Source organism: Struthio camelus, chromosome 3 (assembly GCF_040807025.1).
Source record: "Struthio camelus isolate bStrCam1 chromosome 3, bStrCam1.hap1, whole genome shotgun sequence".
In the NCBI taxonomy this organism is placed as follows: domain Eukaryota; kingdom Metazoa; phylum Chordata; class Aves; order Struthioniformes; family Struthionidae; genus Struthio; species Struthio camelus.
Window position 1 is genome coordinate 124234944 of NC_090944.1, and position 21666 is coordinate 124256609.

The 21666-nt window shown below is 37.7% G+C and overlaps 1 protein-coding gene across 9 annotated transcripts in view; it reads left to right on the forward strand.

Moving 5' to 3' along the window:
* Nucleotides 1-21666, forward strand: part of LCLAT1 (lysocardiolipin acyltransferase 1) — a 177196-nt gene that overhangs the window by 124023 nt on the left and 31507 nt on the right. The window lies entirely within an intron of this gene.

Below are 21666 nucleotides of genomic sequence, written 5' to 3' on the forward strand. Positions count from 1 at the left end.
AACATCCCAAGGAAGTTTAGCTTTATCATCTGTACAAGTGCTTAACCCCGGTGGGTGGTTGACGCTGAACACGCAGATATGCGTGTAAGACTGCCCTCTCGGAAGAGCTTACGATTTTAAGAGCAGAGAGAACAAATTGCAATGATAGACGAACGAGAAGGGTAATGCAGAGCAGCATGCAGAGGCAGCAAATCAGCGGCCCAGTCGTGGCCAGCTTTTTCGGGTGATGGTGATCCTGAGGAGCTTTGTAAAGTGGAAGTTGAGGTGCTTGGGAGAGTGGTGGGTAAGAGGACACACGGCAGGCACTTGCTTTTTACCTGGAAATGGTCATCCATCTCTGTATTAATTTGGGGGTAGAGACTGATCCTCTGTTAACAGAGGAACAAGGTATAAAGATATGATTGCCTGTTAGATTGAAATGCCTGCGGGCTGTTCTGGCAATGGGCATTTTGATGAGATTTCTCCCAGGCTTTGGGCTGTAATAGTGTAAGCGTTTTAATGATACTGATGTGGCAGTGATTCAAACACAGATGAGCAAATGTTTAGCCAGTAAAATGCAGGATAAATGAAAACAGGGTTGAAGAAAATGAACATGTACAGTAGATATAAAGTGACTTATTTATAGGCTAGTTCTTCTGGGAAAAGCAATTCTAGAGCTTTAACACATGTTAGATAGTCTGTCTGCCAAAGGGAGAAGTCTGAGATTATTAAAAGGATAAGAGCCTGATGGTAGTTTTTCTCCTTGCTAGAAACCTTACTTGGATTTTAGAAATAGAGCTGACTAGCATTTTTCCTGATTCCTACTGAGCAGATGTACAGAAGTCCCATTAAAGGCATGAATATTTTGTCCAGCTGGGCAAACCTAGTAAAGGGGGTTTATCTATGCTGTGTTCTAATTGACCCTGTTTTATCTGACACCTCACAGTAAACATCTTAGGTTTTCCTGGTTTTGAATGTTTATTACTCAGTTTGCTGTAGCAAGCAATTTATCACATATATAATTTCAAAATCTTGTTTTGCTTAAAACTTCTCAGCAGTTGATGAATCTGTGCTGTAATTATATTTCTGGCCTAGAATATAAAATTTCAGTTAAAGAAATGTTTTCAATTTGAAATATTATCAACTTAAAAAAAAAAAAGTAGACTCTGAATTTGCTTCAGAAAGGAAGCTTTGTGGTTCTACAGTCAATTTCTAATTATATAAAAATACTTCTCTGTGGTATTACTGTATGAGACATCCATGCAAATTAGGATATTGGGTTTTAAAAAGGAAAATACTTGAAGCTGATTTAGCTGATTTATTTTTTTTTTTTTGCAGCACAGAGCCAGAGAAAAAATGTGAGCATTCCTAGATTTTTTTTTTTTTTGTCCAATCTCTAAAGTGCTTTAAGTCCTACTTATATTTAAGGCACACTTATGTGAAGTATTAAAGTCCCTTTTCACATTGTCCTTTATTAACGTTGCATGTCACTTTTTAACATTGAATTCACTCAGGGTTTGGTTCGTTGATAGGTATTATAAGCGATATATATTATGTCTGTATGCTATTATGTAGCACGTTATGGGTGAGAAGGTGGCTCAACTGGTATTTTAAAATATTAAAATGTTATTTACTAGTTTAAAACTTAGCTTTCCATTATTTGTAAGTTTGCCAAATACTGACCATTTGTGTTGCACCATTTTGGTGTTTTGGACAAAACCTCACTGTAATTGCTTGACTGTAAAACACTTTGGTATGTTATGTATCTACATGTGTGTACTTTTCCATCTGTAAAATATAGATGTCCAGGTAGATTTTTAGATACAGATAATACAGTTGATGCTTAGATTTATCATGCAGCTCAGGTTTGAGTCATTATTCATACTATTAGAATGCCTTTTATACCATTCTAACTTCCGATATGAGTAGTAATAAAGGAAGCCAGGATTGTTAAGGACTGGGTGCTAATGTTGTGTCCCTGTTTCTGGACTATCTTAATGTTACAGTAGTAACAATAATAAAAATAGACTTGCTTCCTTTTTGCCTCTCGTAACCACAAACACAAAGGGGTATGTGTGACTTTAACTTGGGAGAGGGAGTGGTAGAGACTTTAACATCATGTTTACGTCTTTGAAAGTATTTTTGGGCATAGATGACAACCTTATTGCCCTACAGCTCTCCTGTGAATATATTTTGGCTTGAGGCTGTTTTCCATTCCTGAGGCTGAAGTGTCTTTACTTCAGGCCTGAGTACATTATTTTGCTCCAAAAATAGGTTGATGAAGAGAGGGGGGGGGGGAAATGTCATTAGAAGTTTAGCTGCCTTTCTAATGTTGAAAAAATTAATTACATTTGGCAAGAACCTTGATGAATATGCATCACAAGCTGTACCATGAAAGAATTACCTTATTATGACATAAAAATAACTGCGTGACCCTCCTGAATAGGAAATGAAGAATCTGGGGAAAAAATAACCTTCAGGAAAATGTTACTTGTATCTGTGCATGAGAATTTCTTCCTAGAGGAAGCACTCTTTGCACACTGACAGCGTAGTCCTAGAAGGTATCAGTCCTTTACTTTCCACAAATGGCAAAAATTTCTGGAACATGTGAATAGATTTTTGCCAAGAATGACTAATGTTCAAATTCCTCTGCCCTTTTTTCTCTCTTAAATGATCAGTATGTTCATGTACTTGATCCCCTTTTCCCATAGCTGCTGCTGCGGTACTTTCTAAGTCATTGCTGTGAGTATGGGAGCTAAGAAAAGTCTAGATAACCTCCACTAATGCGACATCAAAAATAGGCTGACAATAAAAATTGTTTATGTAGTGCTTCTCCTTGGCTTTTGAGTATCAGATCTTTATTTCATATTCTGGCTCTTCAGCAGTGAAGGCTGTTACACCCAAGCTAACTCTTTTAAACAGAGGTCCAGGTAAAAGCTGACTAGTTATTCCTTTCATTGTACTCAGGTGCCAAGAGAGTGAAAATACAGTTTTAGTTGTAGAGGGTTACATTATTATTTTCTCATTCATATAAACCTTAGATTCACCCAAGAGTAAACAGAGACTATGAACATGCTTTAGATGTTTAATTAATCATGTACCCAATAGAGCAAGGATTGCAGTTGTTGTCTTTTTTAGGCATGAGAAAGACATAAATTTGATTCAGAATTGATTTTTGGAGAAATGTGCCTTTGGTTCAATAATAGTTTTAAATAGGATGATTTAATATAATTTTATTGTTTGGGCATGGTAAGAGAAAATACGGTGTACATAAGTACACAAAGGATGAAAAATCACATGTTAGTTGGATGGTAAGATTACTTAGCTACCTGATACGCAGTGCTGTGTATACTCTATGCTGCTATACCTGAAGATGTGGGAAGTGAGTAAGAGAGTAGTAAAAATTTCGGTAAGGGCTAATGAAAATGGAAAGGTATTAAAAATAGCTAGGCTAAATACAGATTAACAAAATATATGCATTTTTTCACCCCTGCAAAAAGTTCATCCTTCTTGGGAATGATTATTGAATTTCTAGTCAATTTTGATTGACTCTGCAACAGATAAAGCACGTTTGTTAGATTCTTCATTAATCTTTACTGATGAATGTTACTCAGAATAGCAGTAGGCTTTTTTTCCTGCACCATACTTTAAGGTTTGCTTCTGCAAACATTCTGGTCTTAGCCTATTAAAATACTTGTGGATGAACTCAATTAATTTTATATATTCTTTGTGCTGAAGCAAACTGGCTTGCTTTGATCACTTATCGTGGCAGTTAGAGAAATTACAGAAGACCAAACCTTTGTTGACCAGAGTGGCCACGGCAATCCCATGTGCTTTCTTCAGAATGCTTTTCACTTGTGTTAGTTTGGCTATTGACAGAAAGCAAAGAGAAATAAAATAGATGATTTGCTTGTTTCTAATTCCGGTCATTTGATCAAGTAGATCATTTGACTTGCCTCAGTTGTTTTGAGTCCTGCTCTGAACTGGCACCCCTTGAAAAAAAGTAGAACTTTATGCTATATGTCTTTGGGGAACAAAATCGGAGCAACAGAGAGCATTTCTGAAAGGGCAGGGTCAGGGCACGTTGTGATATGAATGAGCAATAGATAATGAACTCTAGACATCAAAACTAAGATTGATCTTGATTTTTTTTTTTAATTTATTATTATGTACCTCTCTTTATTCATCTCCTAAATTCATCTCATATGCTTTTTTTAAGCCTGAAGCTTTGAATGGATGTCATGTATGGAAATGGTTTTGGCAGGATTTGGGTTAAGGCAAATCATCTTACTTTCCAAAATGTAGGATTCTGAAAATGAGAGGAATATGCAGGACTTTAAGTCTTTTATATAAAATGCCTTTAACAGAGATAATTTAAAACATCTCTGATTTATATATTTGTTTTGAAGATGTAGTTTGTGAGATCCTTTTCTGAAAAGTCAGGAAGTTATTCAGAAGTTGAGTATAGGTTTTTAAGCCCAGCTGTATTTTATAAATTTTTTCTAAAGTGCCAAGTGACATTGAAAGTTCACATGGCTTGAATGTTCAGTTTCAAAGAGATGGAAAATAATAATAGTTGATTTGATTCAATATTGTCTGCAGTCATTGAATTATATGTATTATCTTGACATAATATCTGCAATTGTAGTAAAGTAGTCTGTCAAGAAAAAATAGTTGTTTACAAATGTTTCTCAAAATTGCTTCATGACTTTTAAATACTTTTCCAGAACTAAATAAGCAGAAGCGTTAAGATACAGTTCAGATTTCTAAGCATTATTAGAACACTATTCATGTATCATTTTGCAAGCAATCTTTTCTGTCATCATCAAATTTTAATGAATCTCTTGTTGAAACTTTCTCTCTATATCCATCAACAGTCTTTGATACCTGGATATACTGGGCTATACAGTCCTATCATGAGGTTTATATTTCACTGAATTTACAGTATGGTGAGGAATCAGAATTATTAAGATTAGTAATATAGTCTTTCAGCTTCAAATTTAATTCTGGTTCATAATCAAGCAACAAAAAATATTGCAAATAACACTGTCAACTGTTAACATGCCTCTCTTCATTTCATATCAGTATTGACAGAAAGAAGCAGTGGTTCTTACATTTTTTTTTTTTTCCATTTACAATTGATACTTTTTTCGCAGAAATAAATGTTTATGTATACACAGCCAGAAACCAGTCTGTATCTTCCACTACTTAAACCGGAGTGTGGCACTTGCATGCATACTTCATTTCAATACTTGCATGCAGCTGTCCTGATCCGTTTCATTGCTAGGGCAAGAAAATTGTATTTAGCTGTTGAATCCAGCATATACCTGTCAGTGCAAATACTGGTATCCTATAACCCTTATTGACTTTTTCTGTCTGTTATATATCCTTTTCTGGGAGCTATTGTATTTCTGTATGCACATTATGTACTTAACTGTTAATGCTGTTCGTTAGGGTATGGTACCATGTGCTTATATAACACTTTTATATCTAAGACAATTCATAGGAAAGATTATCAGCAGTTCCTGACAGCTGACACGCATGTTTTTGTTCACCTTCGTCAGGATGTGAAATAATCAAATAGTTACACAGCAGGTCCTTGTAAGTAGAGTCTGGGTGTCCTGGCTATGCACAAAGCGTACTGTAAGCTCCCATGCCCTAAAACCCTAAGTAGCTTAAGCTGTGGCTGTAACTTCAGCTATGGCTTAAGTCTTAAATAGCCTATCTTTAAGAGGTGGTTTTGTCTTAAGCCATACAATTGTCACGTGAGCAGAGATGCCCAGATTTGATGCATTTGTGTAAGTAGTGTTTGAAGTTGAGACTCTCAGTTTACTAATTCATTAGCATTACCTTCCATCCTGAAGTAGCCAGAGTATACCTGGCCTGGAGTAGCTTCCACGGCTTTTTTCTTACTCTCTCTTTTGAAAGAGAGAGAGAGGCATGAGGGCTGCTTTTATGAGTGGATGAAATATTAATGGAGAATGCTGCCATGTTACTGCCAAAGGCTAGTTTTCTGTTTTTTAAGGGAAAATTCATGCAGCTATAAATTCAGGTGAATAGGAGATTTCTTGATTATACGTGTGTGTATATGGTTGAGTGGAGGTACGTATTAAATATACTACTTTCCACTTTGATACACAAAGTTTATTCCTCCTTCAAGTAACTATTGATGGAGGCATATCATGGTAAGGGAAGTGTCTGTTGAATTATGTTCTGAGGATTTAAGGACTCGCAGGAGTTGAGCAGTTTGTGCCCACTTGCTTTCTGTATAACAGAGGTACCGGAAGCAAAAAGGATCCGCATCAAATCACAGTACAGGTTAGATCTGTTGCTTTAATGAAAGCTAGCTTCGCTTTTTATGACTGAACACATTTCTCTCTCCTAGAATAATGTCCTGGACCAATGCCAAAACTTCTGCTGCTTTCTGTAAGGCCCGAAATTTGCACACTGACTTGCACTAGACTGTTAGTAGTTGCAGAAGAGTTCTGACCTGCCTGTTGTTTTTTCTCAGTTCGTGTGTAAACTAAAACTAGTTTTGAAAATAGGAAATAGGTGTTATGTATAAGTGGCCACATGAGCATTAACTTTAGGTCCTCAGTCAGCTGATTTCACCTGTATGTTCATTGTGTTTGCAGAGATTAAGCAGCAACTCTCAACCGTTATTCCTCAATGCAAGGAAATTCTTCCTCCCCTAAATTGTTTTGTTCTGTGCATGTGTGCCTCCCAGAGTCATCTTACTGATACTTCGAAATTACAGAACTATTGTGAAAGAGCTTTGAAGAATTTTCAGCAGAAAATGCAGCATTAGAGCTTTACAATTTGCTATTATAATGGAACCGATACTTTTATGAGAATTGGATCTTGTGCAGTAAACAGCATTGCCTTTGATATAGAAATATCTGCATATAAATTGAAGCTTGCATGCCTTTTATGTCTTCTGTGTTTTGGTAGAAACCTCATAACAAATTAGTTCATAAAAATCAAAGACCTTGTTCCAAAACACATTTTTATCACTAAGCATATCCATGAAATTCAGTAATGCAGAAAATACAGCGCAGGCTGTTGGGCTTTATTACAAACATTGACAGTTTTCTCTGTAATCTGGAACATGGGAAAGGGCAGCTTGACTTTTCCCAGAATTCTGTCCATTGTTGATGATTACCATAGCTTGCAAACACCAGCTCGTGTTCACTTTGACTTGCTTCTCAGAACGGGCACCAGTTTCCTCTTGGGTGTCTTCTGGCCTTTGATACAAATTGGAATTTCTTTTACTATCTCTTCTTTCTGATATTATTAGAGTAGTATCCCTCTCCATCAGCCTCATCTCTGTGGCAAGCAGTTCGCCCTTTCAGATATCCTGGGAAAGATTTGTTATTCTCCAAGCTGTTCTCTTCCCTCTGCTCCCATCCCTTCCCCTGTTCCTCCTCGCTTGCTTTTGAGACTAGAGTGCAGCCTTCCATTTGAGTATTCTCCATTGATACTTAGTGGACTTATATTGCCTGTAGTGTTTTCAATGTGACATTTCTTTGTGTTTTGTCACCCGCACCTCCATGGTACTCATCGGAAATATTTCAGGTGTTATGTTCTTGAGCCTATTAAGATCCATCTACTGAAGTGTAATCTTCTTATGCTGTCTTATGTATGAGTCATGGCTTGTGACAAGCAAATATAGTATGTGGCGAATCATTTTTCCATTTACCTTCTCACAGATTATTAGTAGTCACTGTGGTAACCATATTAAAAAGTTATCATTTGCCAGCAGTTACCCCACAGTGGCATTAGAGATTTCCAGTGTTTTCCCTTAACTCAGAATACACAATATCTGTGGTAACTATGTGGTAATGTTTGACGAATGTGGGCTTTTTAATTGCTTCAGCTGGAGGCATGGAACAATCTTTCCTCATCAAATGACATCTGTGTAAGTGAAGCTCTTGATTGGCTGCAGATGAGTTCAGGAGAAATGGTTGTTCAATAAAAACTAGAATTAATCTCTTCAGAATTGAAAAGATGTTCCCACCTTTTTGGTTAATGTTTATCTTCTCTTTGGAAGAGCTTAAACCAAAAAAAAAATTTTTTTCTGGTTGTTTGTACTATTTGGTGGGCTGAGAACATGTGTAGTGAGGTATCTCTGCTTGTCTAGGCTTGGTCGGCATCTCTCTGGATATTCATTTCAAAAGTTTGGATCAGACTATTTCTTTTAGTCTTCCCCTCCACTGTAATGTCCCTCACAGCTGCATATTAAGCTTAGCACAAAGTCTTGGAATACTTCTGGGGGTCCACTGAACCTTTACCAAACAGCAAACCGCTTCATTTATGTGCTTTTTCAAAACATTCTCAGCCAGTCGTGATACTAATGTGTACGGAATAGAGTAAGACTTATCAAAGGGCTTCTGTTTATTGTTTTTACATTGGAGTATTAAGCTTTTTGTTTGCTTTTAAAGACTTAGTGCTGCAGGACAGACAATAGGTGAGCCTCAGGTGAAGTTCAGTTTTATTAATTACTGCTCTTTCTTATCAGCTGATGATCCATGTTTTGCAGATGATGCTGGCAGGATTAGTGGCATATTTAATTATCGTTAAAGCTGAAATTAATTCTTTTAAACACAGGAATAGTACTGTGTTGATATCTACTTATTTCACATGGCATTACCAGATAAAACATACCTATTTCTGAGCTCTGTCCACTAGTAAGATGGATGTTTGCTTCAAGCAGTCTTGAGTAGAGAGAAGCCTAAACATACTTTTCCAGGACAAGATACTGCTTTCATTTTAGTTAGGAGATAATTTTTCGTGATGTATTTTATTAGAAAAATAGCAGCATCTAGAGGGTGAATAGACTAATCCCAAATCAGAGTTCCTTTATGGAAGAAATTCTCAACCATATTTGATGGATTCCCCGCTTTTCTGCTTCTTGCAGATGCTAGCTCTTTTCATTTCCAGCTACAATAAAGTTGATGCAAATGTATTTTAGGTATTTCTGATATCACTGTTCTATATGATTAATTACTGGCAGGGAGGAAGGTCCATGGGGTAGTAGTTCAGTTGCTGAAAATGTTGGAACCCTCAAACTGTGGCTAACAGCCCCCAAATCTAAGATAGTAATAAAACTTTCAGTCTCCCCTACTCTCAAAATTTGCTGTTTGCATATCATTAAGTCTTAAGCAGATTGCTGCTTTCTTTCTTTACTGCTGTTGCTGCTTCAGCTCTTCTTTCCTGTCCCTCCTCCCCTTCCTCTGCCATTATTTCCAAGGCATACAAAAATTAGCCCAGCACCATTCTTTTCCAAGCTGACTCAGATCCCTGAGTTTGGCAATCGTTTGCAAAGCTCTACTCCAGAAATGTTGAGAGCGATGCCACATTCATAAGTCTCGGATGTTGCTATGGTACTGATACTAAAAAACGAAAAACATAGAGGGCAGAGGAGCTTGGGAAAATTATACTGGAATATAAACGCGTTTTAAAATAGATTTTTATCAAAACACAAACTTCAGCATAAATTCAACTCTTCACCTCATTCATCACCTTATATGTAATCTGAAATAGTGCTGCTTTTGAGACTTATTTTGTCAACCTTTTCCTGAACTACAGGATTCTGGAGGGCAGGAAGTAAGGTCTTTTACTCTCAATGTTGTGACCGAATGTTGGTAGATATGGGAATGGTTTCCTTTATTGTATATATCTTATAAGCACACGTGCCATGCCAGCTACCTGAAGTGCTGTACAACGTGTATTAACTATTATGATGAAGTATATCACAGATTACAGGTGTAAGACTTGAATGTATTTTCCCATAATTTCATTTTTCTGTGGAATAGCTACCAGTTAAGAATTGGAGAGCTATATTTGATACATGTTTTCTACAGTGCTATCTCTTTCCCAGTCCCATTTCATACAGTTAAAAGCTAATGCTTGTCTCTTAAATTAAGCATTTTTGAAATGTTTCTCATCTATATTTAGAGATAGGAAAAACTGTTGTGTTATTTGTGTTGCTAGTCATTGTTGACCTTGAAGTATAACAATCAGAGTGAGTGCTTTTAGTGATTATAAAACAGTTTTAGAAGCAGGGACCTGAGCAGCCTTCTGCTTGGTTTATTCTAATAAGCAGTCCTTCACTGTGCTGTTTAGAAAAGGAGCCAGCCCATCCTGATGGTTTCTGGAATTGCACAGACAATAAGCACATCTATTAGGAGAATTGTTTGCATAACATGCAAAACAAAAAGAAGAGAGACATTTTTGAAGATGCTTCAGAGACACTGGAATTTGTGAGCAATGGCATGTTTGTGTTGCCTGGAAGTTGCTATGGGTACTGATGTTGAAAAGCCAAACACCCACAGAGGGCAGACCTTAGGGACATAAGTCCCCTTTAAGATCCTATAAGAATTAGTGCTCTTTAAGTTTGCTTGGATGCTTTTGAAAAATCTTCCCTCAAAAGAATTCTTTGCCTAAGTGTTCTCCAGGTTCTTCCTGTCAGCAGCACCACTGTGGTTTAACCAGTCCTATTTCTGTCCTCACTTATCTGAAAAAGCATTCCTTCCAAAAGATCTGAAAGCTCCCCAGTTTCTTGAATCGGCTCATTGCTTTACTCTTCTTTTAGCCTGGATCAGAGCAGCAGCTACGTGGATCTTCTTTTATTTCCGTTCTTCCTATATTGCCTGTTAGGGCTGTGCCATTTTGAGGCATGGATTTTATTCTTTTAGGTATACCAGTGGGATGGTTGTGTTAGACAAGTATTGTTGAAGCAGGTAGCAATTAGGCAGGATGTGTCTCAAATAATGCACTCCACATGTCCACAGTGTTGCAAATATTTAATAAACCTGTTAATAATATATTCCAAACCATACTGAGAAGCTGTGGAGATCCATCAGGATTTATGCTGCCTGTGGTGCTAATGAACTCAGTTGACATTACACTCAGAAGCACACATAAGCATGCACTTAATTTTAAAATACATACAGAATTTCTGATTTATAAGAGCAATGTTGTCCCCTAGGAAAGAACATTTTCAAATGATTATTTTCCTCCTTGAAAGGATAAATTCTCTTGACTTTCAGTCTCGTGCCTTTCACTTTTGACATGTATTGTAATCAACCAGCAGTATATTCTTTTTCATGTCATCTTGTTTGGATAGCAGTGGACAGCACAGAATTCATGAAAAGCAAACAGCCAAATGCTGAAAGAATGTAATGAAATGAGCCTATGACTCATGTGATTCCTTTAAGGTACAGTATATTATGTATGTATAGAGCTGTGTATATATAGAGGGGATTTGGTGGCTAATTTCCATCACACTTGGCAAGCAGTCTAGGAGAAGGATCATATTTTAAAACTTTGTTAGTACAGTTAGAGAAAACAAATCTTACTTAGCCTTTCTGAGTTTATGGAATAAGGATATGTCCCCGTGATTTTTTGGAAGCGAAATGCTTTTACGCTTCCACTCCCTCTGGGCTGACTGAGAGTGCTATGGCAACATTAGGGCAGCTTTACACCCAAATCAACAAGTTTGTGGTAATGAAGCCGACATGGATTTTAGCTAGACCAAAATATGAGCAAAGTGAGTCTGCAAAATATCCTGAGTCACCCCCCAGGCCAAGGTAGCGGTGGTGTTATTCAGAGGTTCATTGGCTTCTTGGTAGAAGTCCATTGCTCAGTCCTAGCTGAAGGAAGACCCCTGAGTAGGTACATGAGGCTTGCAGAAATGCCAGGACCACCCTTCCAGGTGCTCCATCTTGACTTACAAGAAAAGTGGCCTGCAAAGGCGCTACACTTTTTCAAAGTAAAATGTAAGAAAATTGTTGAACATTCAGTTTGCATGACTAAACGCTCAGAAGTAGGAAATTCAAAAAGTCAAATTAAATGTCGCCCCCTTGTGGTGTATGCATTTGGGTGAAAGAATAAATGGTGTTTTGCCAGTCTGATATTTCCTTGGCTTAGGACTTTTAACGATATATTTCATGGCTTTTCATTTCAAATGAAAGAAAGAAAAGAAATATCAGAAGGTTGAGCTTTTAACTGCAGGGTTTTGAGGTACTTCTGCTCTGCAAAAAGTTATGAAGGAAAAAGGCAAGCTCCATAATCCATAATACGGTCTATGGAAGAGCCTGAGAGAAATGAACCTGAGGAAATGAACTGAATTTCCTTCTGTGAGAAAGGTGGAGTTTGAGAGTGTCTGATTATAACTCTAAAAATGTTGCTTTCATTTTCAAGAATTCTATAGTCGTTCTTTTGTAGCTCTTATCTTTTAGCTGTTTTCCCAGAATATTTTGCTATCCAGAAACACATTCCTAAAATATTTTCATTATTTCAGTAGGAGAACTGTGGTGAATGCAGAAGGACAGAAATACTGGAGATGACTGAACGAAATAAGAGGAGTGTGAAAGTGTATACTGTGACACCAGATTTGCAAATCCAGCTCTTTAATCAGCTTATAAATGCAATAATGTGGTTTACATCTATAGGTAATCCAGAGAGAACATTTCAGGAAACAGTGATATATCAAGTGGGATGTTTGAACATGGTTATACAATAACCATACATAATCTCAGATTTCATTCTCTTCAAAAGTTCTAATTCTCAAGTGGTGTATTTCTTTGCTGACTTTCGTCACTAAATGGTGCTTCTGCTTTATGGAGCAGAAATGTCACGCTGCTTTTTTCTTCCATGGAATTTGCTATGTATTTCTGCCGTGGACAGATATCAAGAGCAGTTATCTTGAAAAGGAATGCTAGCATAGTTTTAATCCCAGAAGTAGGACACTTTGAAAAAAGTTCTTCTCTTTTTAAAAAAAAAAAAAAAAAACCACACACTAAGAAACCAATTATAAACAAATAAGGACATGAGCAATATGCTGGTCAGGCTTTTGTCACAAGATAAACAAACACTATTGAAAAGTGCGTGTAAAATATATTTTGTCTGCTATACAGCACATACTGTAGCTAAAATAGAAAATTCTGCAGAGCTGAATGATAGCACTAAGTGAATTGGCATTTGCACTTAGTTTTCCAGTGGTTTGGTGGTATTAATAATGCAACAGAAGGACAGGATATCCTTCAACTAAGTCAGTATGAAAAAAGGTTTTCATTAGCATTACAATGAACTCTGAGAACTAAGTATTCGTGCTCATTAGAAAAAAGTTTTGGGAAGCAAGTTTTGATGTTTGAAAATGTTTGGTCAGTTTGAGAGAGTATCTAAATGTGACTGTTATCAGAAACAGTTTTTATGTGTAGTGTAGGGATAAAGCATCTTTCTCAGGCTGTTATTGTAATTCATAAGATGTTATTTTCAGCAGTGTTTATTATACGAAAGAATGTTCAGAACCAGAAAAATACGCTAGGGAGCCTGGTCAAATAGAAATAAACCAAAGGAATTGCTTAAAGTTGCAAGAGAACAAAATGCTGACATTCTCATATTAATGAGATAAATTATTCTTTCTGTTGTTCCATAATAGTCTACTTTGGTCGAAAACAAAGAGCAGTAACTGGTATATTTATACATTTGTGGGGAAATTCAGATGAAGATCACAACCTTTCTGATTTACCCAAGGTGAAATGAGATTGAAGCAATGTGGTCTGGAAGAGCTGGTGCTTATCAGCAGAACTTACGAGCTAAGAGAGATTAATTGGTTGCATCACATGCAAGTTGATGACAATTAATGGATAGACTAGGAAGCAGTATGCCTTTTTACAGTTGTCACCGCAGATAACAGAGCGCTTCTGATGTCAGAACAGTCAAATTAGTCCAGATTTCAAAACAGAGTACTCAGTTCTGCTGAAATGGAGATGACCATCTGGCAGCCTACAGTAATTTTGGAATTTGCTGTCTTAACTCAAGATGCGGTACAGGAGTAAATGTGCTTAAATTTTAACTTGATGCCCAGCTATATCTTTATCAGCCAACAGCATGTCCTAGGTGAGTTACCGTGTGCACAGTTGCACACAATAGCTCAAGACCATTCAAATTCTTAATAAAGACACTGTTAGGATTTGTTGAAGGATATCCTGATACACCTCCCTGTTGGGTCAGTAGTCCAAATACACTTCCAGGTAATCCTTCGTCACTACTTTTTTGTTCTCTGCATGTACTGATGTCTGTGCCAAAAATAGGCCTGAAAGAGTATCGTACATGGCTTTACCAGTTCTCCAGAAGACAGAGTTAATTCCTTAAGTTTCCTTCTCTGTTTTTGCCACTGCATCCTTGTTTCTTTCTTAGTCTGAGAGCAGAAGGAGCGGGGAACAGCTCTGAAGTTCGAGAGGGGAGAAAACTCAGGCCTTTGTGGTTTTATCCTTTGGATATTTCTTCTTTCTATTCTCTGTGCACTCTCAGCTGCAGTTTTTCTCTGGCACTTTTCATAGAGCTTTGAATGGTTGTGGTGCCGTTCCGATGACTAATCCTTTGGGTGTATTGCGTTCAGCTTGCTTCCTCCTCTTAAAAGAAGCCAACATTTGGATGGGTCCCTCTCTCAAGTATGAAAGATGTAATGTTTTGCTGACCTCTCTGGTGAAGTCACTCCACATCAGATACTTGTCAAAAAGCCCCTTTTGGAGCCTCTGTGAGGTTTCTGCTGTGTCTAGCTCCACCTCAGGCAGACTTTGCTGTGCTGATGCCTGGAAGTTGCCCAGTTTGATGTTAGAATTCCATATACAACGGATCAGATTTCTTGCTACGTGGTGTGCACTTGTGGTAGAAGTACCGTTTCCATCTCAACATAATTGACGACTTTCTTATCAGCTGTTCTGCACTGCAGTTTACTGTCATACCAGATATATTTGATTCAATCTTTTGTCCTTTCATTTTCCCAGTAGAAATAATACACTCCTATATTTAAGGTGTATATGATATGTTGAGTGAAATAAAATTAACAGGAATACAAGTGAGGTTGGTTGAGTTCAGTCATTTCCCATTATTTACCAACAGATAGAGGTTGGCTGGGATTATTTAGTAGAGGCAGTTCTGGATTACTCTGCACCATTTTTATGAACAGATATGAATAATAAGGTCCTCACTGCCAAACTTACATTCTGGATGACAGCCGGCCAGCTGGTGGCTCTCAAAGGGATTTGCTTGAAATAGGTTATGTGCTTGAATGATCCTATCTGTTAGATTTGAAGGCAGATCCATGTTAAGTTAAAACTGCCAGAGGATGTGTGAGTACTACTTAGTGAGGGACAGGCAGGTCCCTACAGGAACTATGCACAGGGTACTGGGCGGTGTGCAGAAACCTGGTGTGTGTCCTAACTATGCAGTTAGCTGTAGCTTTTTCATGTTCCTTTCTTTTTTTTGTTGTTTTTTTTTGTTGTTTTTTTTTTTTTTTTAGGGCGATGGGGTGGGGGGCTTGAAAGTAAATGACTGTAAGAGCAAGTCTGGAAAGGAAGAACAAGTAAGCCTCTACCAAAAAAAAAAAAAAAAAAAACAAAAAACCCAGGAGGTAGTCTTCTTACTGACCAAAGATGAACTTTGGTCCTTTTAATGTCTAGCCCAAGAGTAGCAGTTGTGAACAGAACACAAGCCCAAAGCTGTAAACTATCTTAAGTACCTTTAACAGCAGGGGAAATGGCAAAGTTGTTGCTGTCAAACCTGTGCCCCAGCTATTACTGCCTCAGCTTAGTGTACTGTGAGAATAGAACCATCTTGTAGTTTCTTCTAAAAACAGAACAGTTCTATCTTATCTCATCACAAGGAGAGGTAGGAGCCATTTGCAGGAATTTCTGCGGCCTTTGGTACGAGGTTAGGTTAAGATGATTTTAAGTGTCCGTCTTGGCCTTCAGGTCTCTGGGAGAATCCCTCGCATGCTGAAGTTAGTGGAAAATTTCATACCGACTGTGCTGGATAAGGTAGTTGGATGTGTTAATGCACAAGACAAACATTTGTGTAATGTTTATACAGAATAGTGTTTAAAATCCTGATGTTCCAAAATAGATACTGATGCTTGTTGAGTATTTATTTTAAACGTCAGTGAGGCTCCCTCTTTTTAACTGTCATATATGTCAGTGTGTTGGGATAGGTAGTGTGAGAAAAGGTAATGTAAAGAAGATGAGAGAAGGGCAGCATTTAGTTGCTCATTTTCGCTTGGTTAGACTGGATGCAGATGAGGTTCTCTCTTCGGCAAACGAGATGTACCACTTTACGCATGCCCTTTGAGCGTAAGACTTCAGAAAAAAGTATCGAAACAGAGAAGAGGTGAAGAGGAGTGGGAAATTGCTACTCATCTGTTGAATGGAAACTTGACGTTAAATAAGATCTTCTTATGTGTCACTGTTTGAAACACAGTAAGAGTTCCAGGGACTAATTATCTATAAATGGATGGTGACATGGAAATATATTAAAAATACATAGATAGCTAACCATTAATACTTGATGCATCCAAAAGAACAGTCTAGTTAATTTTTATGTAAATTAAGCAAGGTTTAAAGTGGCAATATAGTAAGCAACAACGCTGTTTTGCATTTGAATAGAACAAAGCAGCAAATTCACATTTGAAATCGAGCCTTTATTCTTAAACTGTTAAAATATCTACCCAGGAAAAGACATATGTTTTCTACACAGTAATACTGTGTGGTCCTAGGTCCAGAGAATGTTGTCTAGACAAGCTAGTCTTTTGGAAACTAACTTCATTCTTTGGTGGGTGTCATATCCACACTATGGCTTTTAATAATAAAGGAACTAGTGTTGAATCAGTGTGATAAGCAGTCACAGATGATGCCTGTATAAGGTCTAGCTTATTTCCCAGAGTTAGAAGTAATGAAGGGGTGCTCCCTCTGAGAGAGTAAGGCTGTTTTTGGCATCTGTTAGGAAAGAGTGGGCTGAGAATTAGCTTTGCCTCAAACTTCTTCACATCTGGGTATGAACGGGCAGAGGTGAGGCTCTTGTAGATGCAAGGTTAACAAGTATGGCAGAGAAGTGGAGTGGTTCCTCAGAGGAACAGCTCCAGCAAGGATTCAGCAGCCAAGAGGCAGCCTGTCACCTGGAAGATACAAACTCCTTGTTGGTGATTGAGCATAGAAGAAAAAGTCTGAGGAGGAGTGAGGAGAAGGAAAAGTTCAAAAAGATATGTTTATCCTTGGCGTGCTGTTGCTGACTACTAGGTAGATGGCAATGCTTATCTAGGCTCTTTATGCCCTTATGTATCCTGCTTGTATTACTTCCCTTCAGAATTGTCCATGAGTACGTAAAAAAAAAAAAAATTGCACACTTAAATTAGGTATAGAGTTTTTAAAACTCTCTTGGAGCCATTATTCTTTGGTGGGGGGAGGAGGAGGAGTGTATTTAAGCAGTTATTAAATGTGTATTAATATGCACTAGTAAACAAACTTCAGAAACTGATAAAGAACAGATGCCTTTGCCATGTTTCAATGGTAAGCATATGGATATTTAATTTTGAAATACAAATCCCAAAGCACTTGAACCAGTGCCTGTCAAATTGTCTGTCATGGCAGAGGGTTCAACTTGGAGCTGCAAATTCACTCCTATTCCTTCTTCCTAATCTACTGTTGAACCTGAGTAGTTAGCCACCACTCTGCTTTCTGTGACCCAGTAGTCCTTAGTCTACGCAGTAAACATACCGCCAGCAGCATGCAGGACACAGTCAGTTGCCTGTATATTGCACAGGGCTGTGCTTTGCAAAGCTTTGGGTCTCTAAATTGCCTGAGCCCAAACATCTGTTGGGGATGATTTAAAAATTAGAAGCATTAACTGAGTCCCTATTATAAGGCCCCAAATAAGACAAGCAGTTTACATGTGCAAAGGTTGCAGATGAGGCTTTAATACTTGTGTTGCAAGCTAAAATGGCAAAATCTTAATTATTTTCATTAGATCTTCATTAGCTGGTGTCCAAATCTACATCTTTCGTGTGGAGTTCAAGTCTAAAATGAATGAATAATAAATAATCAGAAAAATTATATTGTGAATTAGCTTTATAGTTGCTACTGAGCACTGTTTTAATAAAAAGAAAGCTCTAAGACTTGATCGTTGACATCACAAATTTTGAGTCTTCCTTCACAGATCAGGTTTGGGCTTTGAGTTTAAAAGCTGATGAAAGACTGTATTTGAAGGCCTAATATATTCTTTAAGGGTGAAACCAGATTTCATTTCCTTATCACCTTTCAGCAGGCATTATCATTAAATCTTAAAGGATGTTTTCTCAATTTGTTGAGGGAATGGTAATTTTATTCTAATGAAACCAACAATGAAAGAGAAATAATTAAAAAAAAGAGAGAGAAAAACATTATAGTGCTTGGAAAATTGGACATTGAAAAGTCAGCTAACAGCACAAAGCTGTTTGTGGAATCTTGATTTGCCTTTCTTGTGTGTATATATGAGATGATCTGGTCTTTAACTAAATGATCACATGCCATTCTCCCCACACACACATCCTCTGCCTTATTGAGTGCTCGCCGAAGGAGCAACTTTTAAATATTTTGTCTTCTCCTCGTCATTCAGTGTGTGGCCCCCAGGGCTTATATACTGCACTATTTGAGCTGTTCTGTGAAAACAGAATTTCCATATAAGCATCTCTGATGCTTGCTGCTCTAATGCTTCACGAGATTGAGGGGTTTTATTTTCACTACATCTATGTTTATTTCGTTGTATGTGTGGGAAATTGAAGCACACAGCGAGACTTAGGTCGGATCCACTTCCCAATGTTGGACACCTATGGGCTTGTTTTTAAGTCGTAGCACTTGCTGTGTTCAAAGCACATTTCCCCCGGCTGCATCTGGGGATGCTCAGCAGCGCTGTAAAACTGGCCCTAGAAACGCTAGCCAGCCAAACGAGAGGATGAGAAATTAAAGGCTGTTTGTGAAATAGGTGGAAATAGCATTCACTTCTGGGTTTCATTTAGCATTAAGATTCGGTTGAGACTCACCCCCTCTCCTGCCCCCAGTTCTATGTTTTGTTTGTCGCAGACCTTTCTAATCCTGCAGCAAATGAAGCAAAGCTCCTGTGATCTCTTTTGTGACATAGCCCTGATTCACTGCAAGCTCAGGTCCTGGGGCAAAGTAATACGTTGTCACAGAACTAAAGACAGTATCTGTTACATCGACAGAGACAACCTTGTATCTGGCGTTTTCCAGCTTGTGAGTGTTAAAATTTACAACCTAATGCTCTTTATCACTGATTTTTTTTAATGTTATTTTAAAATATGTTTTTAAAAGCTAAATCAGCAGTCCCATCGTGTAATAGATACTGCTGCCACCCCTTCTGGTCCATGTTTCTGCTTTATTTCCCAAATTCCCTTCCAGAACTATGAAATAGTTGTCTCCTTTGCATTTGAATCAGACTGCTCCCTTCCCCATGCTGCATGGGTGGTCACGCGCAGGAGCAACGAGGGCAAGCAACATGTTCTGTTACTCACTGGGAATGGTGTATGGGCTGAACACCAGCAGTTGGCAATACTCTGTAAGGACAGATTAATCTTAAGTTTTAGCTGTAAACCCTATAAAATGTTTGGTGAGCACGTGCAGACTTAAGGTTCTTCAAAGGCTTATAGTTGTTGGCCAAATTTGGGATGTTTTCTTGGAAGCTGGCAAAAGGCATATTACTGACACCATCTCCTGCCAAACCTCAAGTCCCTGTTCCAAGGCTTGGGGATGATAGGTCCCTCCGAAGAGGAAACCAACTGAAATTTTTTTGTAACTTTTTAAAAAGAGCATCTTTTCCATAGCCTGTCTTTGATATAGCTGAATTACTTTGGCTGTAATTGTGGTACCCCTTCTTCCCTTTGGAGAAAATAATCTGAGGCTGAAAAAGCCTGGAGATGTAAACCACTTCAGTCCGAGTGGTTTAAACTTGATGTTCTACCTACTAATTACAGTAAGTCTTGTAACTTGAAAGAACTGGGCAGTTGTAATGTGGAGGTACTAGCCCTGCTTTATAGTAAAAGAAATGGCCTGTTGTCCTCTGAGCTCTCTTATACTATCATAAAATTGGTGTTCAGGAACTTTATTTTTATACCACATAGTCAAATCTGGACTGGATGTCTTGTCCTAATTCGATTTTTCCTTGATCGGGAAAATGTACAATATGTTGGCATTACAGTGTGCAGACTCACTCCAGCCATCTAAGGCCAGTTTGTTAGGTTATCATCTTGCAATATGAAATATCTTTTCATGAAAAGAATGTAAAGAATTTTGTTACTAATAACATGTTGTCCTTTATGGGTAAAGTTATTTTGCTCCTTTCCAGAATGAATGCAGCTTTGACTGACTCCAGTAAGGCTTTGCTGCTTTTCTACTTGCCCAGTCTTTCAAGGCTGGATCCTTAACTGGGATGAATTAGCCCAGCTCTGTTGAAATAGATAGAGCTCTGCAGATTTACACCAATTGAGTATTTTCAGGTGTCTCAGAATGCATTCCTTTTAACTCAAATGTTCGGGTTTGCGCTGCCGGAGTTCAAATTTTTATTTTCCAGCTGAAACTTAGTAAAACAAATCAGAAAGCAGCTCTTAAGTTTAGTTTGTTTCTAAACAAGTTGCACAGCTTGCAGGGGGGAGGAATTATTATTGCACCCCAAAATTCTGTAACCAGTGTCACTTTTTATGTGCATTTAAACCAGCACTGCCACCAGGAAAAAATGCAGGAAAAGGATTATTTTTCAACCGGATTATTTTTTGATATGATTCACCATTTGGCCTACAAATACTTGTTTCATAGCAGCGGTTGTTGCAAGGGGAGGGAGTGGGTCTGTGGTGCCAAAGCAAGGGAACAAGGGAAATGGCTGAAGCTATTTTATGTAGACAGCAGTGCCAGTGTCAGTGCTATGGCTTGACCCAAGTAGCAGGAGAGTTGGTCCAGTTTACAAAGGAAAGTAATTGATTCTTACAGGTGTAAAGCAGCTCCTGACTCAGTTTGGTACATCTGAAAAGACCGCTGGGTACTGAATTTCTTGACTTTCACGGAAGGTAGGCAGCTAACAAGTACAGGTCTCCACAAAAGCTGCTGCTTGCATTCATGCATTCGTTAGGCAACTAAATAAATTGGTTGATCTGGCCCTTTTTGCCATTTTCTCTCGTGTTGGTTTTCTTTCTCCAGTTTAACAAGTCTCCTGAAATTTGGTATTCGCTGGAGCCTTCTGTAGGTAGGGAGAGGTTGTTGAGAATTTAAAGGTTTATTTGTGTTAATCAAGGAAAAACGTGAATGTATTAGAAGTCAGGTTGAATATTGGGTATCAAACTTTGCTGTCTTTAAACTGCTTGTATGTTACTGATAGAATTTATTATAAATGTTTAACAAGGAGCAGTTAAATATTTTTCTTTTGTTAAGGTATCTCTTTGTTTTTTCCCTGTAAGCTCAACAAAAGCAGCATGCTTGGCATAAAATAAATTGGGTAAAATACTGGTAGTCTCCATTTCCAGATCTGTATCTTTCTGAAGATGTCTGTGCTGGTAATAGTAAAAGATAGAAGATATTTACCAGCAGTACATTTTATATATATGTGTGTGTGTGTGTGTATGTGTGTGTGTGTGTGTATATATATATATATGTATGTATATGTATGTATATATATATAAAAATAAAAATATAAAATACACACACACACACACACACATATACATATACACACACACCAGCATTTTATATATATATATAAACATATTATATATGTGTGTGTGTGTGCTGTTTTATATACAAATATTACAGATATTGTATTATTTAATTCCTATTTGGTGTATTAAACAACAGAAATAACCAAGAGTAA